Source organism: Macaca mulatta, chromosome 2 (genome assembly GCF_049350105.2).
Source record: "Macaca mulatta isolate MMU2019108-1 chromosome 2, T2T-MMU8v2.0, whole genome shotgun sequence".
Classification (NCBI taxonomy): domain Eukaryota; kingdom Metazoa; phylum Chordata; class Mammalia; order Primates; family Cercopithecidae; genus Macaca; species Macaca mulatta.
In genome coordinates, this window is record NC_133407.1 from 45,553,265 (window position 1) to 45,578,976 (window position 25,712).

Genomic DNA, 25,712 nt, shown 5'->3' on the forward strand with positions numbered 1-25,712 from the left:
GCAGCTGAGGAGTGGCTTATTAATTGTGACTGGACCTCTGGTCCTTATTCAGGTTCTGTGGAGAATACACCAGAGGTCATCACAAAATTGAAATCAGCAATGTGAAAATTCCAAAACATCTTACCAATGCTTGCCTCAAGAAGATGGTGCTACAGAAGCCCAAATACTGGCAAAGTGACATCGTCAACACAGAAAGAGAGTAATAGAAGATTACAGAGCAATGGAAGGTTGATCAGAAAGCTGTGGACTCGTGGCCAGGTGTGCTAGCTCACGCCTGTTACCCCAGCACTTTGAGAGGCTGAGGCAGGTGGATCACTTGAGGTCAGGAGTTCAAGACCAGCCTGCCAACATGATGAAACCCCATCTCTACTAAAAATACAAAAATTAGCCTGGCGTGGTGGTGGGCACCTGTAATCCCAGCTGCTGGGGAGGCTGGGGCAGGAGAACCACTTGATCCTGGGAAGCAGAGTTTGCAGTGAGTGGAGATCGCACCACTGCACTCCAGCCTGGGTGACAGAGCAAGACTCCGTCTCAAAAAAAAAAAAAAAAAAAAAAAATTAGAAAGTTGTGGACTCGTAAATGTTATCAAAAATCAAAGCTATTCCTCAGCTCCAGGGCTACTTGCAATCTGTGTTTGTCCTGGTGAATGGAGTTTATCCTAGCAAACTGGTGTTCTAAATTTCTTACCAAGAACCTAATTAAATAACTGATGCATTTAAAAACTAAAATAAGTGTACTTTTAAACTTAAATAGCATATCTGAAAAATAGTTTAAAAATATATTTTTAGAACATAGGAAGAAAGATTGTAAAAATTAGAATGCTATCTGGAAGGCAATAGCTGAATAGCATGGTAGTTCTAAAAAGCAGTATAAACCTGCAAACCTTATAAATAGTAGAGCCTTGGGAATCCCATTTAATTCAAAAAGTCATTTTGTGCAAGATATTGGGTTAGGTACTTCTGTGGCAGATACAAAGATGAGGAAGATGAAGTTAATTTCAGCCAGGCATGGTGGCTCACACCTATAGTCCCAGCTACTTGGGAGTCTGAGGTAGGAGGATGGCTTGAGCCAAGGAAACCAGGGTTGCAGTAAGCCACGATCTCGCCACTACATTCCAGCCTGAGCAACAGAGCCAAATCCTGTCTCAGAGGAAAAAAAAAAAGTTAATTTCAGGTAATGCACAATTTGTGGATACAGAAAGGATGTAATGAGAACATAGACAAGAGCAAAGCGAAATCCAGTGAATGCTAGGAGAGGGATATAAACAGTATGTATTGGAAAAATAGAGGACACAATCTACTTCAGTGGAAAGAAGAGGTGGATCAGGAAGGAGCTCAAGGAGAAGGTGTCACCATATCTGAGATTGGACTTAAAGGATGAGGAGGAATTCAAGAGACAAAAATTGGGGAGAAGGAATATATTCTAACTAGAGGCAGCAGTATAAGCAAAAAGCATAATGAGGGAGGGACACGGTCCCCTTCGGCTGGTATGAGGGAACATTTAGAGTAGTCTGAAACATTTGTACAGACTTCAGTAAGTAGTGGAGAGGCTCTGGGAGATTTTATATAAAGAGTGATGGTCAAAGCTACACTTGAATCTGGCAGGAGGGTGTAGGACAGAATAAAAGGAGAGTAGCAGGTCATTTAGAGAAATCAAACATCTGTAGCAGTATTTTAACAAATGAGTGTTGATTCAAGAAGTCAGCATTCCAAGTAGACATCCTCCCTCTAGTAACTCATGTATTATCCAGGCTGGTTCCATTTCTACACCTTCTACTCAGCCCTAAACCTACATATACTATACTCTCTGTCCTGTTTGCCCTCCCACCCCTTAAGTGCCTCTCACCAGAGTCACCCATGACTTTCATATGTCTGTTGACAGTTCTTGAATTTGACCTTTTAGCAGCATTTGACAATACAGACCAGCAGTCCCCAACCTTTGTGGCACCAAGGACCAGTTTTGTGGAAGATAGTTTTTCCATGGACAGGGAGGTGGAGGGATGTTTTCGGGATGATTCAAACACATTACATTTATTTTGCACTTTTTATTATTACATTGTAATATATAATAACTCACCATAATGTAGAATCAGTGGGAGCCCTGAGTTTGTTTTTCTGCAACTAGATGGTCCCATCTGGGGTAATGGGAGACAATGAGAGATCGTCAGGCATTAGATTATCATAAAGAGCGTGCAACCTACATCTGTCGCATGTGCAGTTCACAATAGGGTTTGCACTTCTATGAGAATGTAATGCCTTGCTGGTCTGACAGGAGGCTGAGCTCAGGCGGTAATGCCAGTGATGGGGAGCTGCTGTGAATAGAGATGAAGCTTCACTTGCTTGCCCTCCACTCACCTCCTGCTGCGTGGTCCAGTTCCTAACAGGCTACTAGCCAGTACTGTGGCCCAGGGGTTGGAGACCCCTAATGTAGACCACTCCTGCTTTCTTGGAAAGCTTTCTTTGGACTCCATGACTCTTTCTTAACAACACTTCTTTGCCATTCCCTTTACTGTTGGTATTCCTCAGGATTCTGACTTAGGTTCTTTTCTCTTTTTTATTATTTCATTCACACTCAAGGCTTCAGTTAACTTTCCGTCTGCTGTTCACTCCAAAATTCATTGCTCTTCCCTTATCTCTCTCCAAGATTTATATTTCCTATGTCTATCTCCCTACTGAATATTTTCCCTTCTGCATTTCCCAGGCACTTTATTTTGTTTAACTTTTTGTTATGGGGACTTTCAAATAGATATAAAAGTAGACACAATAAGGAACTCCTTTATGCCCATCACCCAATCAATGATTATCAGCTATCAGCATATGGTTAGTCTTTGTTTCATCTATAACCACCTTTCTCATTTTCTCTCTCCTCAGTTGGATTAAAGAAAAGTCTAGACATTATATAAATTTATCTGCAGATACTTCAGTTTATATCTTTAAAAGATAAGGACTAGATTCTATCTCCTAAATATCAAACCCATCCACTTTCCCCCAAATTCCCTTACCACCATTCTAGTTTTAGACCATTATCACCTCTTGCCTAAATTACTTCAACAGGCTTCTAGCTTGCCTATCTGCCTTTGGGCTTGTTTTTCTCTAACCCATTCTCCATCATTGAGGGGGAGGGAGTCTCCCAGACCTTTTCTTTTTCCTGAAATGAGTCTCACTCTGTCACCCAGGCTGGATTGCAATCACTTGATCTCGGTTCACTGCAACCTCTGCCTCCTGGATTCAAGCCATCCTCCCACCTCAGCTTCTCAAGTAGCTGGGATGACAGGTGCGTGCCACTATGCCCAGCTAATTTTTGCATTTTTAGTAGAGATGGGGTTTTACCATATTGGCCAGGCTGGTCTTGAACGCCTGACCTCAAGTGACCCGCCCACCTTGGCCTCCCAAGTGCTGGAATGCTGGAACTATAGGAGTGAGCCACTGTGCCTGGTAATCTCCCAACTTTTTTTTTTTTTTTTTTTTTTTTAAGATAGAGTCTCACTTGCTGGAGTGCAGTGGCACAATCTCGGCTCACTGCAACCTCCGCCTCAGGGATTCAAGCCATTCTCATGCCTCAGCCTCCTGAGTAGCTGGGATTACAGCTACTGTAATCCCAGTGTGTGCCACCACGCCTGGCTAATTTTTGTATTTTCAGTAGAGACAGGTTTCGCCATGTTGGCCAAGCTGGTCGGGAGCTCCTGGCCTCATGTGATCTACTGCCTTGGCCTCCCAAAGTGCTGGGATTACAGGCAGGAGCCACCATATCCAGCCAATTCTTAATTTTTGTGGGTATATAGTAGGTTTATATATTTTATGGGGTACATAAGCTATTTTGATACAGGCACACAATGTGTAATAATCACATCAGGGTAAATGGGGTATCCATCACCTCAAGCATTTAGCCTTTGTGTTACAAACAATCCAATTATACTCATTTAAAAATGTACAATAAATGCTCGACTGTAGTCACCCTGTTCTGCAATCAAATACTAGATATTTTTTCTTTTTTCAAAGTCTCATCTGTTGTCCAGGCTGGACTGCAGTGGCATGATCTTGGTGCACTGCAGCCTTGGGCTTCCAGGCTCAAGTGATTCTCCCACCTCAGCCTCCTAAGTAGCTGAGACTACAAGCGCACACCACCACACTTGGCTAATTTTTGTGCTTTTTGTAGAGACGGGGGTTTTGCCATGTTGCCTAGGCTGGTCTTGAACTCCTGGGCTCAAGTGATCAGCCTGCTTTGGCCTCCTGAAGTGCTAGGATTACAGGCTCAAATACTAGATCTTATTCTATCTAACTATATTTTGTAGCCATTAACCATCGCTACCGCACACCCATCACCCCCACTACCCTTCCCAGCCTCTGGTAACCATCATTTTACTCTCTATCTCCATGAGTTAAATTGTTTTTATTTTTGGCTCCCACGAATAAGTGAGAACATGTGAAGTTTGTCTTTCTGTGCCTGGCTTAATTCACTTAACATAATGACCTCCAGTTTCATCCCTGTGGTTGCAAATAACAGGATCTCATTCATTTTTTATGGCTGAATACTACTCCGTTGTGTACATGTACCACATTTTCTTTATCCATTCGTCTGTTGATGAACACTTAGGTTGCTTCCAAATCTTGGTTATTGTGAATAGTGCTGCAATAAACATGGGAGTGCAGTTATCTCTTCGATAAACCAATTTCCTTTCTTTTGGGTATATACCTAGCAGTGGGATTGCTGAATCATATGGTAGTTCTAGTTTTAGTTTTTTGAGGCACCTCCATGCTGTTCTCCATAGTGGTTGTACTAATTGACATTCTCACCAACAGTGTACAAAGATTCCATTTTCTCCACATCCTTGCCAGCATTTGTTATCCAACTTTTAAAAAATTATTCAGTAGTACTGTTGAAAATTTTAAAATGTATGTCCTAATATGTGCACATTTTTATTAACCATATATATTTAGTTCTTCATCCTAATGTACATGAAATTCATGATAATGTAAATTTGAACATAATACAACTGTCAATTGATTTCTGCGTTCCTGTCAGCCCTCTTTTTATCATTTGCGGAGAGGGAGTGTGGAGGAGAGGGTGAGGCAGGAAGCAGAGTGGTTGGTGTGGATGGGTCCCAGTGTCCCTGGTATTTCCTAAGCCCAGTGTCCCAGATCAAGTTGACAAAGGGGCATCAGTCAATGTTCTGGAATTCCAGTGAGCCATATGTATAGAATTGTCCCCATTCATGATTAAACGCGAGTGTGGAAAATGACCACCAGGTGGTACTACAATCCAGTTGAGACTAAAATGTACTTGGTTCTCAGCCAGAGGCCCAAACTCCTGGTTGGTTAGCTATGCAAGTTCCAACATAGTGCACCAGTTTTACAAGTTCCTTTCTACATCTGAATGAACTTCAGTGGACACCTCTTGGCACACACACATTCAATAATACGCATTGTTAACAAGCTTCTAGATGATGCTGATGTTGTTTGGAGTTGTTCTACACAGTAGTCAGAGCAACCTTTTTTTTTTTTTTAAGACGGAGTCTCGCTCTGTCGCCCAGGCTGGAGTGCGCTGGCGCGATCTCCGCTCGCTGCAAGCTCTGCCTTCCGGGTTCACGCCATTCTCCTGCCTCAGCCTCTCGAGTAGCTGGGACTACAGGCGCCCGCCACCGCGCCCGGCTAATTTTTTGTATTTTTAGTACAGATGGGGTTTCACCGTGGTCTGGATCTCCTGACCTCGTGATCCGCCCGCCTCGGCCTCCCAAAGTGCTGGGATTACAGGCGTGAGCCAGCGCTCCCGGCAACCTTTTTAAAACCCAAAGACCATGCCATTTCCCTTCTTTAATAGCTTGGCTATGTATAGAATATTGTCAGACATAGATTGAGGGTAAAAGGGGGCACATGTCTGTTAGTTTTCTTTGGGTAAAGCCTCAAATAATAGACAACGTAACCACAAGCCAACATTCTGAAACCTAATAGTGCAGAATAAATGATCCAGTACGGCCACACTGTCCCATTGAGTAGAAACACTGCAAAAACCCATTACAAAAAAAAAAAAAAAAAAAGCGGTTATAAAGTAACAAAATATTTAAGAAACTTAAAAGTAAGCCATTTGGTTTCCTATTCCTGTGGCAGTTTCACATCTACTAAGACTGTGTTATAGAACTAACATTCCACTGTGTTTGGAGACAATTCAGCAATAAGGACATAGACTACTTCTTTATGTTTCCAAGAGATTTCTATTTCAGTAGTGAATTATTGTCATTTTCATTGCTAGGTCCTGAGTATGACCCTAAGATTATGTAAAATATATTGGAATAGTATGATTATTAGTATTTGCGATTACTATTTTTACTTTTCTGAAAATACTTTCATCTGCTATTATCCTCCAAGTAGCTCTGTAAGTAAAATGCAGAGAGGTTTCAGAGTTCTCAAAATTGAACATGCATCAGAATCACCTGGAGAAATTCTGACTCAATCGGTCTGAAAGGAAACTCAATAATTCGCATTTTTAACAAGCTGCTAGGTGCTATCACTGCTGGTCCACTGCCCACACTTTGAGTTAACACTGTTTTTGGGTAGTGGTTCTTAACTTTGGCTACACATTGAAATTATGTGGATGGGAAGATTTTTTAAAAGCATCTGGGGACTCCCAGAGATTCTGATTTGATTGGTTTGGGTTAAGGCACTTACATGTATGTATATGCATTTTTCTACTTACCAACAAGTTCAAGCATCTACTCATGTCTATTAATTTTTTGGATTACCTTTTTTTGGTAAATTACCTGTTTATAACTTTATCAGTTTTAATTTGGTTGTGTCTTTTTTATTGATTTATACAAACATTTTAACATATTATGAATTAAACCTTTTCTGATTTATATCTGAGAATATTATATCTTAGTCTGTCACTTGGCTCTTATGTAGGAATTTTAATTTTTATTATATCAAATCTACCCATCGTTTCCTTTATGCCTTCTGGATTTTCATCTTGCTTAGGAAGGCTAACCACAAGATTTAAAATGTTCCTTTATACTTTTCCCTAATATTTTTATACTTCAGTTTCCTAGTATTCATTTTCCTATTTATCTACAAATCATTTTTGAAACAAGATCAGACAACTCATTTCCCAGACAGATAGTTCATATGTTGGTATTGAAGTCCCTTCTGCCACTTTTAGAATAAAGGGATTTGTTAAGGGATCTAGATGATATACAGAATCTTTGAGAAAAACAGACTTCATCATGAGTATTCAAGAACTCCCCGAATTACTCGTCCAGGCAGCTGCTAACTCTGAAAGGATCAGGACGCTGCAGAATTAGGAATCTGCCCAAAGGGGTTCATGCCTTTCCTCTCTCTTCATGTAATACAAATTTGAATCAGTCTTGCTTGACTTGGTAAAACCTAAATTATTTTTGGAACCATAGCTACAAGTGAATGTGGAAAATACTGGTTTTGGCTTTCCAGGAAGGCATCCAAGAAGAGAGTTGGTTAATTCATGCATGGTATCTGTTACTATGTCACTGACTAGTCCATCAGTTTCCTGTATTTTGAAATGCCGTTATTTTCATAAATACATCATAGATATATTTAATGAAAAGATATTTGGGGACAATCAGCAGCCTTTGCCAGACCCCATAGCTCTTTTATAATTTACCATCTGTTTCAGTTAATGTGGTATAAGATCTTACTTTCTTCCAAATGAGGAAGGGCAAGGTGTAGGGGGAGGGTGGAGAATATAGAAAATTGCCTCAGGGTACCCTTATAGGCCCTAAAGCCATTTTTTTCTGCCACTGCTTGTTGGGGTGACATCATTCTGGGATAATTGGCCAGCTTGAGTTTCCAGTTACTAATCTATGTCTATTCTGAAACCCAGAGCATTTATTTCATTTTTTAATTTCAGCTATCATATAATATATATCATATATATCTCATATATCATATGTATCATATATCTCTCATATATATATATATATTTTTTTTTTTCCTAACAGGGTCTCTGTCACCCAGGCTGGAGTGCAGTGGTGCAATTATGGCTCACTGTAGCCTCAATGTCCTGGGCTCAAGTGATCGTCCCACCTCAGCCTCCCAAGTAGCTGGCTGGGACTACAGATGTGTGCCACCATGCCTAGGTAATTTTTTTTTTATTTTTGAGATGGAGTCTCGCTCTGTCGCCCAGGCTGGAGTGCAATGGCGTGATCTCGGCTCACTGCAACCTCCACCTCCCGGGTTCAAGTGATTCTCCTGCCTCAGCCTCCTGAATAGCTGGGATTACAGGCATGCACCACCATGACTGGCTAATTTTTGTATTTTTAGTAGACACAGTGTTTCACCATGTTGGCCAGGCTAGTCTCAAACCCCTGACCTCAAGTGATCCACCTGCCTCAGCCTCCCAAAGTGCTGGGATTATAGGCGTTAGCCTCCGTGCCTGGCTTCCCAGCTAATTTTTGTATTTTTGTAGTGATGAGGGTTTAGCTATGTTGCCCAGGCTGGCCTCAAGCTCCTAAACTCAAGTGATCTGTCTGCCTCAGCCTCCCAAAATGCTGGAATTACAGGCGTGAGCCACCATACCCAGCCTCAGTTATCAAAATTTTAAATTTCCAAAAATATAGTCAAAGTTTTTGTACATAGGACATCTTCTCATGTTTCTCTGAAGATATTAATTATACATTTCAAATGTCTTCTTCTGATTGTTCTCTAGCTTTGTTTTCTCTAATGATAATTGTAAAAATGTTGCCTCTCTCATGGTGACTTTTTTTCAAATGTGTGATAATGTGTTAGCTATCTGTTCAATTTTATATTTTAGAATCTCTCTTCCTTTTGCCTTTTTATTTACAGTAGCTGTTCTTTGCCAATTTTGTGTAGGGAACAGCACTTAAAAGATAAGGGTGTGTGGGAGCTCATCTTCAAAGTGTGGAAGACTGGTGTTCTTCCTGGTGGTCTATTGCTTTCTGGGCCACAATTTAGAACCAGCTGGAGAGGAGAAAGTGGTTGACCAGCCTAGCTACTCTAAATCTGTCATTCTAATTACTCTCCCTGACCATTGTCTCAGTACCCTGCTCCCTAAATCTTGATCTGTTAACTGTGAGTTTGTACATCCTCTCTCCAACTACTCCTACTTTTGCCTTTAGCAGATTCCTCCATATGATTTGAGCTGCATTTTCCTTCCATTTTGTTTTTCTGAGATTTAATCTGTCTGCATTCCATCTTTTCTCAACATTTCTGTTTGTCGATGGCAATTTTTTTTGTTTGTTTTTTTCTAGGATTTCACCATGTTGACCAGGCTGGTCTCGAACTCCTGAGCTTAGGTTGATCCACCCGCCTTGACCTCCCAAAGTGCTGGGATTACCCGCGTGAACCACCAGGCCCAGCCTTCTTTTACTTTTTTTTTTTTTTTTTTTTTCTGAGATGGAGTTTTGCTCTTGTTGCCCAGGCTGGAGTGCAATGGCATGATCTTGATCAGTAGCTGGGATTACAGGCATGTGCCATGACGCCTGGCTAATTTTGTATTTTTAGTAGAAGGAGAAACATGGTTTCTCCATGTTGGTCAGGTTGGCCTTGAACTCCCAACCTCAGGTGATCCGCCTGCCTCGGCCTCCCAAAGTGCTGGGATTATAGGTGTGAGCCACCACACCCAGCCTTTACTTTTTAAAAGTATCTCCTGGCTGGGCTCTGTGGCTCATGCCTGTAATCCCAGCACTTTAGGAGGCCGAGGCAGGCAGATCACTTGAGCTCAGGAGTTCCAGACCAGACGGGGCAACATGGTAAAACTCTGTACAAAAAATACAAAAATTAGTGGAGCATGGTGGTGCATGCCTGTAGTTCCAGCTACTCAGGAGGCTGAGGCAGGAAGATCAATCGAGCCCCAGAGGTGGAGGCTGCAGTGAACCATGTTCCTGCCACTGCACTCCAGCCTGGGTGACAGAGAGAGAGCCTGTGTCTCAAAAATAAATAATAATTAAAATAAACAAATAAAATTATCCCCTTTATCATTTCATGAGATTTTAGGTGGTAGGTGGGTGTAGGTGTGTGTGCTTTGTTGGCTATTTTGATCTTATCTGTGTTAGATCAAAACAGTGTGTGTGTGTTAAATTGTGTGTGTGTGTGTGTGTGTGTGTGTGTGTGTGTGTATGCATGAGAGAGAGAGAGTTTTGCCCTGTTTTTTGGACTTATTTCTCATATTATTGTTTTCTTCTCTAAATGATTTATCACAAATTCAGAGTCGAAATGAATACTGAATCTCCCATCCAAGTACTAACCAGGTCTGACCCTGCTTGGCTTCCGAGATCACACGAGATCAAGAGTGTTCAGGGTGGTACGGCCACAGACTGAATATTGAATCTTAGTCTTTCTCACATATGTTTTTTTCCTCTACTCTCTTTGTTCTGGAAAACATAAAACCAGGCAAATAAAATAAATATGGTCACATCACACTTGCTGGTATCATTCAGAATGCACCTACTTTTTCTAAAATTGATTGTAAAATTGGTGCCTATATAGTAGTTGATTTCAGGATGCTGATCAGGGCTGGGTGGCAGTGGGGTGTTGTGGTTATAAGCATGTTAGAAACCATCAGGCTCTGGGGAATGAACTAATATTAGCCACATTCACAGAGACTAAATGTTACAACTTTACAGGGACCAGTATTGTAAATAGCAGAAAACTGGAGTTGAATCCTGGTTCTTCCATTTGCTGGTTTTTTTGTTTGTTTGTTTGTTTGTTTTGAGACAAGGTCTCACTCTGTCACCCAGGCTGAAGTGCAGTTGTGCGATCTCAACTCACTGCAACCTCCGCCTCCCTGCTTCAAGAGATTCTCCTGCCTCAGTCTCTCAAGTAGCTGGGACTACAGGCACATGCCACCACACCCAGCTAATTTTTGTACTTTTTGGTAGAGATGAGGTTTCACCATGTTGGCCAGGCTGTTCCTGAACTCCTGACCTCAAGTGATCCACCTGCCTCGGCCTCCCAAAGTGTTGGTATGAGCCAGCATGCCCGGCCCACCATTCCCACTTGAGTTGGAATCCTGGTTCCGCCATTCGCTTTCTTTGTTACCTATTATTACTGAATCTGCACTTTTGTCCTCATGAATATTAAATGAAATAAACAATGTGAACTTCTTGGCACAGTAGCTAGTACATAGAAGACATGGAATAAATATTAGCAATGATAATGAAGATTATAATGGCAGTAATCACTAGAGCTCTGCTTTTTTGGTAGCCCTCTCAGTATCAATGAGCCTGGAAAAATAAATTAATAGTTCACATGGATCCTTGGAAACTGTGAAATTAGCAAAGATTGTCTTTATACAAAATATATTTTAAAAATGTAGTTGTAATTAGTTATTTAGTCTTTAGTTGTGTTATCATGGGAAAAATAACATTTTGTACTTCAATTTTCTCACCTATAAATTGAGGATAATTTCATAGGGTTGGCATGGACATTCAATGAGTAAATACTGTAAATGTTTAAAATGGTGACTACCCAGTAGCAGTTCAATTTTTTTTTTTTGTCAGATAGGGTCTTATTCTGCTGCCCAGGCTGGAGTACAGTGTAGTGAATACAGCTCACTGTAGCCTCAGACTCCTGGGCTCAAGAGATCCTCCCATCTCAACCTCCAGAGAAGCTGGGACCACAGGCACATGCCACCACACCTGGCTAATTTTAGTTTTTTTTGTTTTTGTTTTTGTTTTTTTGTAGAGACGGGGTTTTGCCACATTGTCTAGGCTGGTCTTGAACTCCTGAGCTCAAGTGCCCTTTCCACCTTGGCCTCCCAAAATGCTGGCATTACAGGCGTGTGCCACCATGCCCTGCTTTATCCTTGTTTTATTTTTAGTTGGTGATTTTTTATATTATTATTTTGAAAAGCACCCCCCAGCTTAAAAGATGTTTTTTTCAACCAACAGTTGGAATACATGATTAGATATAATTTATGTGATAAGCAAATATTTAAATTAAGACTATTCTAGAAAAATTGGAACATATGGTTATTATAACTACAGTGTACATTTTAAACTAGTTTAAAAACCTTTGTATATATTTTTTCTCATTGCTCTGCAATCCAAAGAACAGTGTACACTTTTGATTACCAGAATACTTAAGTCCACCAAGTATACCATCTCTTTGTGAATTCTTACTACCTGATGCTATTACTTCAATTGTTTTCAAACGATTGCTCTTTTAATTATCAATGACAGCTGGGTATGGTGGCTCACACCTGTAATCTAAGCACTGTGAGAGGCCGAGGCAGGTGGATCACCTGAGGTTAGGAGTTTGAGACCAGACTGGCCAACATAAAGAAACTCCATCTCTACTAAAAATAAAAAAATTAACTAGGTGTGGTGGTGTGCACCTGTAATCCCAGCTACTCGGGAGGCTGAGGTAGGAGCATCTCTTGAACCCGGGAGGCAGAGGTTGCAGTGAGCTGAGGTCATGTCACTGAACTCCAGCCTGGGCAACAGAACGAGACTTAGTCTCAAAAAAAAAAAAAAAATTATCAGTGAATCCCTTTTATCAAATAAGATTTCACAAGATACTACAATGTGTAAGCAGTCTGGGTTAGGGTCCTTGATCCAGAGCCCTGTGCATTTTTCTCTCCATGAAACCCAGGGCTCCTGGAAATACAGTTTGAATACCTGATTTCTCATTGATAGTGATACAATCAGTTAAGCAGATAACAATTTTCTTTATATAATTATTACACACTGGTTGTGCATTTCTTTTTTCTTTCTTTTTTTTGAGACGAAGTCTTGCTCTGTCGCCCAGGCTAAAGTGTAGTGGCTTGATCTCGGCTCACTGCAACCTCTGCCTCCTGGGTTCAAGCGATTCTCCTGTCTCAACCTCCTGAGTAGCTGGGATTACAGGCGCCCACCACCACGCCCGGCTAATTTTTGTATTTTTAGAAGAGACGGGGTTTCACCATGTTGCTCAGGCTGGTCTCGAACTCCTGACCTTAGGTGATCTGCCCACTTTGGCCTCCCAAAGTGCTGGGATTACAGGCGTGAGCCACTGTGCCAGGCCCTGGTTGTGCATTTCTAATGATATACTCTAGTTAGTATTTTACACTTAGAAACACTTTTGGGAAACAGTTTTATTAATGGTATATTTACAAATCATATCTTAGGGTTGGCTGCTTTTACAGAGGGTTGTTACAGACATTTTATATGGATTATTTTTCGCTCCGTTTACAGAGTATGACTTTTTATTTTACCTTCCCCAAATCAGGTTATACCATATTTAGAATCTACATTTCCTCATGAACTTGCCCTGGTCAATATTACCACGAAATAAACAGATTATAAGAGTATTTCATGAAAAAAGTGTTTTCTTATCAAACTTATTGGTGAATAATTTACATACATTTTTCATGTTTAAAGTGTACAATTTAGCGATGACAGTTGCATACACCTGTGAAATTGTCACTACCATCAAAACAGAAAATTTCCATCGTCCCCCTCCAAAAATATTTTTTCTGCTCATTTGCAGTTTATCCTTCCCTCCACTCCTGGCTCCAGGCAATTACTAATCTGGTTTTTGTCATTAAAGGTTAGTTTGTACTTCATATAAGTGGGATTATTCAGTATGTTTTGTCTCTAGTTTCTTCAACTCAGCATACCGATTTTGAGAGTTATCCATATTGAGTCCTGGGTGAGAGAATATTTCTTCTTTTTTATCGTTGAGTAGTATTGCATTGTATAAATATACCACAATATGTTTTTTCATTTACATGTTGATGGACAGTTGGGTTACTTCTGCTTTGGGGCTTTTGTGAAAAACAGCTGCTATGAGCATTCCTGTTCAAGTTTTTGTGTAAGCATATGTTTTACTTTCTCTTGGATAACATCTAGGAATGAAATGGCTGGGTCATATGTTAGATGCATGTTTACTTTTTAAATAACTATTTTGCTTTATTTTGTGAGAACTGAACTTAACTCCCCCTGCATATCTAGATAAGTATCAGATAAGGATACTAAATTTACCAGATTCTCTAGGTGGCAGGTGGGAAAAATCAGATAAGAGTCCTAAATTTACCTGATTCTGTAGGTGGCAGGTGGGAAAAATTCCTTATCTTCCCTCTCTGTGGCCCACCTACTTGCATAGTTCATTGCTCGTCCAAATTCTTTGGGTTCTTAAAATAATTTCAATTTCGCTTTTTTTTCTATTGTTACCATCTCAAGGTTGGTTGGGTGCCTATTCCGTATTGAATATTGTGCTAGGCGCAGAAGGGGCACGTGGGACTTTGAGTTAAAGGGGCAGCAAAACCTTGTTCTGTTCTCTGGACTGAGTTGGACAGACCACAACTACGGATTATGCTTCAGGCAAAGTATGTGAGAACTCTTGAGGCAGCATTCCACTTACTTGACTCACATGCGAGAGAAAATATCCCACTTTTGTTTGTGTGGGCTTTCGTTATATATTTATTTTAATCAGGTGTGGCTGTTAAATGACAAGCAAGCAATACGTGAAACAAACGAAAAAAAAGAGAGAGAGTGAGTAGGGGAGAGAAGCAAGTCTTCTTTAGTAACGTATACCCTCTCTTTTGACCTGCAGGTCCCAAAGTGTGGTACCCAGACTAGTAGCACCAGTTTTCGCTGAGGACATGTTAGAAATGGGAACTGCCGCGCTACGCTCCAGACCTAACTGAATCGGAAACTCTGGGTTTGGGATCTGTGATTTTAAAAAGCTCTCCAGGTGATTCTGATCCACGCTCAAGTTTGAGAACCGCTGTGCTAAACTCATTCCCAGGGTGTAGGTGGTCATCTTTAGACTTGGGTAACTGTAGGGGGTAGAGATAACGTTGCCACAGCGCCCATCCACCTCTCCCCATCCATGCTCCCAGCGCCGGCAACTCGTCTTTCACCCTTAGCCTGAACCCAGGCTCTGGGCTTCCCTTTCCTTCCCCCTGGGAGCCGCAGGCAAAACGTGGCAAGTGGATTCAGAGTTTGCGGGCCCGGGTGCCGGCCGAGCATGCGCAGTGGCGCGAGCGCAGCGGCTGCGCGGGCGCGGAGAGGTAGCCGCAGAGTAGACCTGCAGGTACTTGGATCTCCAGTGGGAGCTGCGCTCTCTAGGGCAGGACGGCGGCGGCGGCGGCAGGTACGCGGGGGTGGGGATAGGGCCCAAAAGGAAGGCTGGACAGACAGATGGAAAGCGAAGCGTTACTCCTTTCGGGGCGCGCGGAGGCTCGGGGGCAGTCTCTCCGGGTCCCCTCGCTCGCCTCTCGTCTCCCGGCTGTGCAGTGCGGCGCCCACCGTCCTCCGGGCGCGCTTCTGTCCGGTCCGGGCAGGCAATGCCCGCAGGTGTTAAATCGCGTATTTATGCTGCTTAAACAATAATCCTGTTAACTGAGTTGTGATTCCCTGCATTGAAGTAAGGTATTTCATTAAGTTTTCTGTTTTCGACTTTGGGTGGCTGCCGGTGAGGCTTTCTGATCCAGCCTGTTTTGTTTTAATTCTGAGACTGTTTTATTTGCCTTTGGCCTTTCGGTGCATAGGATCAATAGGGCTGTAGTGAAATCCCATCCGTGCTTTCTGTTTTTGGTACCTTTCCTGGAGCATAGGGACCTCTGGATGCGGCATAAAAATGTCAGTTTTCAGCGAATTTCACTGCCAAAAAACTTTCCGTGTTTCAGCTGCATTTTCAAGTGCAGAATTTACAAAATTTAAGATTTCCCCCTAACTTTTCAATTATTACTGTATTTCGGGCTTCATTTGGCATTACTAAAAGGAAGCCGTCGTTCAGATGAGTAACAGAGTTCTCACCTTTCCCCCTTTACTTACTGTGTCACATTTTATGGCTTATACCGTGATATTTTTCCCTCCAGCCACGATGTTGGATATACTTGTATGAGACTTAAGCTGTGTTGCATAAATTTCTTGAAGAACCTGTGAGCCAGAAGCAAAATTTCAGGCCAGGGGGCCCACACAGAACTTGAAGCAAGTTCTTTTACACGCCCCCCCCCCCAACCACCTTTGTAATCAGCTCTCCTTTAAATTGAATTATGTAATGAAATTCTATAGTAAAGTGTTAAATGTGGAGGCATATATATATATAGAGAGAGAGAGAGAGAGAGAGAGGTAGTAAGTTTAGGAAGAGGAAATTTTAAGTTCAGGAAGAGAAACCTATATGGAAAGGGAATACAGGTATTCTGCCCCCCTTCATTCCTCCCATGATAAATGTTTTAATGGCAGAAATAATATACAGTTGGTCTAGTTTGGGCTGTAGAGACCTTTGAGGTCAGCCAGTTCAGCTGCTTCAGTTTACAAATGAGAAAACTGAGACCAGCGAGGTTAGATGACTTGCTGTGGCCACCCAAGCCCCTCATTAGCAAAGCTAATTAGCAAATCCCCTCATTAGCAAATCCAGGTTTTCTCATTTTCTGGGGTCTTTTTACCACTCCCTGCTGATACTCTTCTTTGCCTCGATTATTAAACTTCCTTTTTCTCTTCTATCTTCTTATACCATGAAGTCTGACTTAAGCAGAAAATTAGTTGTTTCTCTTACTAAGCTTGCTGGTGCCTTGCAAACTGCTTTCAAAAAGTGCCCTTTCACTGAAGCCCCACCTAACAATTTGCTGGTCCTGAAACCGCCCTCCTTCCTTCCCTCAGTCACTTGGGCCCTTGGCCCAAAATGCCTGTTTGCCTCCCTCTTTCTGTATTGAAGACCTGCCCATGGTGCAAGGTGTAGCTCGGGTGTAACCTCTTTTTGGAAGCCTTCCTTGATTGCCTTAGCATGAAGTAGCTCTCCCTCTTCTGAACCCTATAGCACTTACTGCTGTTGTTTGTGCTGTTAATATCCCCATTGTATATAGTATCCTGAGTATTTTAGCACCTCCCAACTTCCCGACCAGGAAGTTGACAGGTTGTGTAAGCCTTGGAGGTTAAAGCCTACGACTTAAACATCCCACCCAGCACTAAGCACAAAGTATATTCTTAGCTCCTGTTTGTAGGAGGGAGTGGGGGAAGGAAGTGCAGTATGGATAGTTTTGTAAAGGGATTTCATGTGTGTTCTATAATATGGGGAAGGCCGTCTTAGAGCTGTATCAAGACAGCAGCCAAGTCCATTTCTGATTCCTCATATTTTGTTAACAGATCACAGATTAGTTAGGGTGAGTATGGGAGACAGGTGTAAAAACATAACAGGGGGCGGTTGGTCCAGGCCCTAGATTAAGCCTGTGACTCAAAGTGGAGAAAGGAGGGCACAGAATTAAGAAATGTAAAGGAAGAAGCATGTGGTGAAAGACTAGATGCAGAGAAGGAAAGACATGTTGAAAATGAATTTCAGGGTTGGGGTGTTAGTAATGGGTTTATAATGTTCTTTTTATCTTAAAAGTACCTCCAATTGGCTGGGTGCGGTGGCTCATACCTGTAATCCCAGCACTTTGGGAGGCCGAGGCAGGTGGATCACGAGGTCAGGAGATCGAGACCATCCTGGCTAACACTGTGAAACCCCGTGTCTACTAAAAATACAAAAAATTAGCCGGGCGGGCATGGTGGTGGGCGCCTGTAGTCCCAGCTACTTGGGAGGCTGAGGCAGGAGAATGGGGTGAACCCGGGAGGCAGAGCTTTCAGTGAGCCAAGATCACACCACTGCACTCCAGCCTGGGCAACAGTGCAAGACTCTATCTCAAAAAAAAAAAGATACCTTGAATTGTGACATTGTCTCTGTTTCTTATAGTTAGTGATGTGATTGTCTTATTTCCCATTCTAGATGATAACCTCTCTGAAGGATGATCTTTAACCCCTCACAATACCTGGCACGTTGCTTTGCAATGTCAGATACTCAATAGTTATTACATGAATGAAAAAACAAATAAATAAATAAGTGCATTTTGCCATGGGGAGGGTGGGCATTTAGGATCTTAGAGCTATATGGTAGCATATCCAGACTATCCCCTAATTGTATAGAGGAGGGACTCAGATATTCTTAACTAAGCTAGTTAGCGGGATAGCCAGAAGCTCTGTTCAAAATTCCTTATTACTAGACCCAAGCTCTTTTCATTATCTATTTTTGAGGTTGTTGGCCCCACAATTATTTTTATTTATTTATTTATTATTTATGTTTGAGACAGGGTCCCACTCTGTCACTCAGGCTGGAGTGCAGTGGCATGATCACTGCTCGCTGCAGCCTTCATCTCCCCGGGCTCAAGTGATCCTTCGCACCTCAGCCTCCCGAGTAGCTGTGACCACAGGGACGTGCCACCATGCCTGGCTAATTTTGTATTTTTTGTGTTTAGAGATGAAGTCTCACTGTTTTTCTCAGGCTGGTCTTGAATCCGTTGGCCTGCCTCAACCTCCCAATGTGCTAGGATTACAGGCCTGGGCCACCATGCTCAGCCTCCCAAGATTAATTTGAGTTGGTAGCAAGACATTCCAGTTCAAGAAGTTTTGTGGATTGAAAGCCCTCAGAAACCAATCTAAAGGGGAAATCTAAAGGAGAGAATGCATGTGTCATTGGAAGAGGTGAAACACAAGGCTGCTGGCCAGTTCAAGGTTGAGTGTACACAGTAAGGAGGGAGTGCGGCTGGGGTCCTAGGAATCTTCACACTGGGGAGTTGAATTCTGGAAAGGTCATGGTAGCTTAGCTTGTCAGAGGCGGACACAAATGGGTTGGCCCAAAGTCCTTGGGACTGAGAGTCTATTTCCTAAAGACATTCTACACTACCAGGAGGTGGTGAGCAGTGGCTTTGGAGAGGGTAGGCCAGGTGCCGTGAGGCTAGGCCAGGAGGGTAGCACCAAAGGTTGGTGTTTATGGCCCAAGAACATGGGGCTGAGGTAAGGCTGATAGAGAGACAATTGTGATCAGGTTCTACCTGGAGAAACAAGACAGAAAGCAGTGCTGCTGACTCCAAAATTCCAGTTCAAGAGGTGGTTTGGAATATTTGTTTACTTGGAACAAACGTTGCATTTTGCAAATCATAACCATTTTGCAAATCAAAACACAGCCTTTCCATTGAGCTGCACTCAGCGATGAGGGAGCTGTTGGATGCCACATCCTTGCCATTGACTTGCACCCTGTGGTTGACCACCATCTTCGTATTTCCACAGGCAATGATGGTCCATTAAAAATGTCAAGGAGAGAGAGAGCAGTTGAGAGGAGAGACAGAACAAATGAGCTTGAGAAATGGCTAGTGGGGGGAAGGGAAAGGTTGGCCTGGTTTTATATATTTTATATATATTTATGTTATGACGACGTTAGTGAAAATTGATGAGGCAAATGCAAAATCAGGTAGTATGTTGAAGTTAATGTCTCATACACTGAAATGTCCAAATATTAAATCGTAGCATTTGCCATGGCCCTTTGTAAAATGACAAATATCTTTCTTAAAATAATAGTAATATTAATAACTAGTATTACAGAATATCTTCCATGAACCAGGCACTATACTAAATACTTTACAAGTAATATATCTTTTCATTTTTATAAACCATCCTATGAGATAGGTGCAATAATTACCCATTTATTTTTAATTTTTATTTTTTGAAAACAAGGTTTCAGTCTGTCACCCAATCTGGAGTGGAATGGCATGATCATAACCCACTGTAACCTTGAACTCCTGGGCTCAAGCAGTCCTCCCGCCTCAGCCTCCCAGGTGTGCACCACCGTGCCCAGCTTATTAAAAAAAGTTTTTTTTGTAGTGATGAGGTCTTGCAATGTTGTCTAGGCTGATCACAAACTTTTAGCCTCAAGCAATCCTCTCACCTCAGCCTCCCAAAGCCCTGAGATTACAGGCATGAGCCACTGCACCTGGCCTACTTTCATTTTCTAGATGAGAAAATTGAGGCTTAGGGAGATAAATAAAAGCATTTATCTGAGGTCACACAGTTTACAAGTGGCTGAGCTGAGATTTGACCTCAGGTCTATCTGACTTTATACACTGAGCGCTCAAAAAACTTAATCAAATGTCTTAACAAAAATGCAAAGCTCTTTCTGAGGTAACTCTAACAGATGCTTAGAATAGCCACAGGTTTCAGCTGGTGGAACCACCAACATTCTTTGAGCCACATTTAAAAACACCAAAACAATAGTGATAAATCATTCTTTTTGTTTTCGTTTTTTTCATTCCACTTAGTCTTTATCTCCTTTTCTCTTGAAGCGTTCCTGAAGAAAGAGACAGCAGCTTTTTCTCTGGGTATACCATTAAAGCCACTTCGATCTGCTCCCACCCTCTTTTGGGGTGGAGCTGTGGTGGAGGAGTGAGTTGGTGGTCATCCAGGGGGTGTCTGTGGAGTTGGCAATGGGAAACTGGGAAACTCACCTTGTGTAGGAGCCTAAGAACTTTGGAGTGACCAGGTGTAAGGATTTTTTCCCCTGGGGTGTCAGGATCCACTGCTGGAAGCTCCTGGAATATCTATGGGTCATGACTCTAATCTCAGGCCTTTGAACTATGGCCATATGGAAGAATCCAGGTGTGAACACATTCTCCCCCAATTTTTAAGATCGGGGAGTTGTGAAGTCCCTGTGGACTAATTGGAGGTGGGTGTGGATACCTCAGGAAAGGCCCCAGGTCAAAGACAAATAATTTAAAGACCCCACTTGTAGGCCCCAGCTTAGACCTGTGAGAAAATGTGCTCCTCTCTCTCCTCTTGATGAACCTGATTACATAGAGAACTTACTCACTCCTGGGAGTCTCAAAATGGAACCCAGCTGAGAGCGTGCTTCCCTCCCTTGCTGCCTGAGCTCTCTTTCCATTTCCTGGTTGTGCTTTACCTTCCCCTGAGTGGTTCTGTGTTCCCAGGGCCTTTTCTCTGGATATGAAAGGCAGGGCCGGCAGCTTCTGGCTTCGCCGGGCTAGTTTTTGTATTTTTAGTAGAGTTGGAGTTTCACCATGTTGGCCAGGCTGGTCGCCAACTCCTGACCTCAAGTGACTCACCTGCCTCAGCCTCCCAAAGTGTTGAGGCTGAGGCCACCGCATCTGGCCCTCATTATTTCTCTCAACATTCAAAAGCTTGTCACTTCATCCAGTTCCGAATTAACTTTTACTCTGACTGATGATGAACGTCAGGGAGAAAGAGAAAGAGGCATTTGTGCTGCATATGGGTTTATTGGTTATAAAATGGTTATACAATTTTGATTGTTGGAAACTTTGCTGACATGTAAGGTCACATGAGATGTGAGGCTGTTCAACTTTGATCATCTGATTTCTTTTCAGCACTTCGTCTGAAAGGGCCTACGTACCGTTTTCGGTGAGACATATGTAGCATGGCTTCTGTAAAAGCATATTGCTTTTTATTATAGTAATATTGTAGGCACAGAAAGGATGAGGAGTTAGATGATTTTTTTTTAAAAAGTTAGTGAGTTTTTTTCTTACTTAAAACACTTGTTTCATCAGAAAATATTTCCTAGCAGAGTTAGACATGGCTTTGGTCATAAAGTCCAGTGGTGAAGGGACTTCAGACTTTATGATAAACTAAATTTTATGATTGACTTTTGTGAGCAATTCACAGCTATAAAACTACGAGACTGGGCATGGTGGCTCACACCTGTAATCCCAGCACTTTGAGAGGCTGAGGCAGATGGATCGCTTGAGCTCAAGAGTTCAACACCAGCCTGGGCAACGTGGCAAAACGTCGTCTCTACAAAAAAATTATCTGGGCATGGTGGCGCGTGCCTGTAGTCCCAGTTACTTAGGCTGAGGTGGGAGGATCATTTTGAGCCCAGGAGGTTGAGGCTGCAGTGACCTGAGATTGTGCCACTGCACTTTAGCCTGGGTGACAAAGTGAGACACTGCCTCAATAAAAAAAAAAAAAAAAAAAAAAAAAAAATGCTTACAAGAATATCTGGGTAATAACTCACTGCACACAGACATGCCTCCTTCAAAAGATCCAAGCTGACCACAAAAAAAAAAAAAAAAGAGAGAAACTGTCTTTTCTTGATAGTAAATTGGATGGAGACATTAGTAAGGTACAAGGTGTCTGAGGGGCTTCTTCATGATAAAAAGCAAAAGGTTTTGGGGTGTCGACCCAAAATATTAGCAGGAATCAGATTTACTCTATTACTGAGGAACACAATACATTAAATTGTTTATAGATCCAGTTTCAAGAAATAAGATGTTTTGGCCGGGCGCGGTGGCTCAAGCCTGTAATCCCAGCACTTTGGGAGGCCGAGACGGGCGGATCACGAGGTCAGGAGATCGAGACCATCCTGGCTGACACGGTGAAACCCCGTCTCTACTAAAAAAAATACAAAAACTTAGCCGGGCGAGGTGGCGGGCGCCTGTAGTCCCAGCTACTCGGGAGGCTGAGGCAGGAGAATGGCATAAACCCAGGAGGCGGAGCTTGCAGTGAGCTGAGATCCGGCCAGTGCACTCCAGCCTGGGCGACAGAGCGAGACTCCGTCTCAAAAAAAAAAAAAAAAAAGAAAAAAAGAAATAAGATGTTTTTATTAAAAAAAAGACAAAAGCTGCTTCAATTTTTTTTTGAGAACTAAGAAATAAGAGATTTTAGCAGTACAGCGAAAATACAATTTGGATTTAAGTTTAAGACCCTGGTAAATGGCTGTGAAAGGATCGGTCTTGTTAATTACGCCTTGGACCAAGGGCTGCTTGTAATGAATAAAAGAGGGGGAAAGGTTTAGACAAGTAGAATCTCTAGGTTGATATCAAGTTGGTATTTGTAACCTTTGTGAATAAACCAAAACCTCTCAAAGACTCCCGCTCTCTTTTCCTGGAGAGCTCTCAGAATTCTTTCCTGGCGGTCTCCCTTTTCCTTCCCCTCTCCCCAGGTTTAAGATCATTGGGACATCCTTTTAGGCAAGGAAATGTTTCTAAGAGTGACCCAGTTATTGCAATTTTAAGTGTTAATCAGGTCAGTGAGGTGCCAGCTGTGAAACCTAGCTCACAAAAACCCAATGATGTTTTTTTATCAGAAGTTGTCATGGAAGTGAGTTAATTTTGGAAAAAACAATAATAACAATTTGCTTGATCCCTTTCTTATCCTCAAACAGCCAAATTAAATTCAAGATTATTGGTTGGGTGTGGTGGCTCACGCCTGTAATCCCAGCACTTTGGGAGGCCGGGGAGGGCGGATCACGAGGTAGGGAGATCGAGACCATCCTGGCTAACATGGTGAAACCCGTCTCTACTAAAAAATATCAAAAATTAGCTGGGCGTAGTGGCAGGTGCCTGTTGTCCCAGCTACTCAGGAGGCTGAGGCAGGAGAATGGCATGAACCTGGGAGGCGGAGCTTGCAGTGAGCCGAGATCACTCCCCTGCACCTCCAGCCTTGGTGGCAGATGGAGACTCCGTCTCAAAATAAATAAATAAATAAAAAATTCAAGATTATTATCAGTGGAAAAAGGTAATCTGAAAATCTCTGAATGTTTAGTGGTCAATTAAAATGAGCCTTAGGGCAATTTAAAGTTTAGATACCTGAAACCAGTTGGCCATGAGAACCATGAATGAGAAGTCAAAGTCTGTGATTGTGTTTCTGACCCCATGAGAAGGAAGGCCTTCTCTTCAGCTGTAGGTTTGATGATCAAACAAGATAGTGAATGTGAAAGTAACTAGTCAACTACAAGATAAAGAGGTAAGGCATTTATTGAGGTTTAAAAAAGCTTTCTGATTTTGCTTCCTTTCACTGATAAGTGACCAAGACTTAGGGAATGACTTGCCTCCTGGAGGTTGCCTGATTTGAAAGTGGCAGAAATTAAACTCGTAACTGTGTCTCATAATTTCAACATTTGAAAAAATGTCAGGGTTTATTTATTTTTTTGAGACAGAGTCTTGCTCTGTTGCTCAGCGTGGAGTGCAGGGGCACGATCTTGGCTCACTGCAACCTTTCGCTTCCCAGGTTCAAGTGATTCTTCTGCTTCATCCTCCCCAGTAGCTGGGATTACAGGCATGCGCCACCACGCCCAGCTAATTTTTGTATTTCTAGTAGAGACATGGTTTCTCTATGTTGACCAGGCTGATCTTGAACTCCTGACATCATGGGACGTCACTCTAGCTTCAAATCTAGTGCTCTTCCAGTCAATTCATATTTTCTTCTGTTACCAAATAAAATAATTTCTCTATGAAATTTATATGCAATTTTTATAAAAGTCTAAATGTATTTTATGACTAACCCTCAACTATGTAGCATTACAGTTTCTCTAATGTTAACAGTAAAATGAGTTCTTGAAATAAGAGTTGATTAACATGGGAAAATATCCATCTCTTTCATCTTGAACAAAGTAGTTTTGTTTTAAAACTTATACTTCCTGCTAATGTACAGCTGGCATGTATAGGATAAAAGATTAAACTTTCTAAATATTTTACAAAGTTATATTCTCCCCATGTGATATATATAGTTCTGTGGGAGACTAAGCCTTAATTGAAGTATTTCTGCGAGGTTACTATAAGCATTTCTCATAGCACTAGGACAATAAATAATGGGAGAGCCCAAAACATTGTAATTTTCTCATAATTCAGAGGAAATGACTGAATCCTGAAGCATTGTACAAAAGGGTACACAGTGATACCCATTTTTGCATGTTAATGTATTGTTAAATATCAGTGGGAATATTCTGCATGCTATTTCACATCTCAGGCACACTTAAGGAAGACCTTGTGATGTACATGTTGCTCATTTAATCTAGAAAGGATACCAAGGTTCATTTACAACTTCTTTATGCACAGTTTTTTTGACTATGTTATGCCCTGAGGCATTAAGGGTATTACTAAAGCAAGCAGCAGGACTTCTCAGAGAAATTAAAGGTTTCATATCAACCACACATTGTCAAAATCTTCACTTTGAATAGGATTAAATGATGTTTCATCAGTATTCTTGGCACTTATGACATTGTTTTTGAAATAACAGTTTTATTACTCTTGGCTGTGACAGTTTCTCAGACTTTCCTTAATACCATACAATTTGCCTATTTAAAATGTACAGTCAGTTTTACAGTATTTTCATTACCCTGTATTCATTAGCACTTTCCTCATCTTCTACTACCTCCTCCCCAACTGCCCCGTCCCAGGCAATGCCATATCTACTTTTTGTCTATAGATTTGCCTCTTTATTTGAAATTTGAAATTTCAAATAAATGGAATCATGTAATATGTGGCCTTCTGCGTCTAGCTTATTTCACTTAGCACAATGCTGTCAAGGTTCATTCATGTTGTAGCACATATCAAGACTTCTTTTCATGGGTGTGCATAATATACCATTGTGTGGACATACCACATTTTATGTATTCATCCTTCAGTTCATAGACATTGGGGTTGTTTCCTCTTTTGGGCTATTATGAATATTGTTGCTGTGAACCTTTGTGAACTGGTTTATTAGGGACATTTATTTTCATTTCTAGAAGTGGAATTGCTGGGTCATGTCACCTAGCATTTTGAGGAACTGCCAAACTGTTTTCTGGAGCAGCTGCACCATTTTACATTCCTACCAGCAATGGATGGAAGTTCCTGTTTCTCCACATCCTCACCAGCACTTAATTATCTGTCTTTTAAATTATGGCCATTTTAATACATGTGAAGTAAGTATAACATTGTAGTGACTTAAAAAAAATGAATAGACTATCTTTTAGAACTGTTTCAAATTTACAAAGAAATGAAGCAGATGAAACAGTGCTCCCATATACTCCCACAATGATATACTGTTACCCTATTATTAACTTTTTTTTTTTTTTTTTTTTGAGACAGAGTCTCACTTTGTCACCAGGCTGGAGTGCAGTGGTACGATCTCGGCTCACTGCAACCTCTGCCTCCTGGGTTCAAGTGATTCTCCTGCCTCAGCCTCCCGAGTGGTTTGTACTACAGGT

The 25,712-nt window shown here is 41.8% G+C and overlaps 1 protein-coding gene across 7 annotated transcripts in view; it reads left to right on the forward strand.

Moving 5' to 3' along the window:
• The first annotated feature begins 14,458 nt into the window (after window positions 1–14,458).
• Window positions 14,459–25,712, forward strand: part of PLS1 (plastin 1) — a 111,932-nt gene continuing 100,678 nt past the window's right edge. For 2 of the 7 annotated variants that reach the window (XM_028843750.2, XM_028843752.2), the window contains exon 1: window positions 14,459–15,059. The gene's annotated coding sequence lies outside the window, so the exon portion shown is untranslated. Of the gene's footprint in view, window positions 15,338–25,250; window positions 25,428–25,712 lie in introns of all 7 variants that reach the window. The other 5 variants (XM_077991550.1, XM_077991554.1, XM_077991548.1 and 2 more) reach the window with 4 other exon arrangements.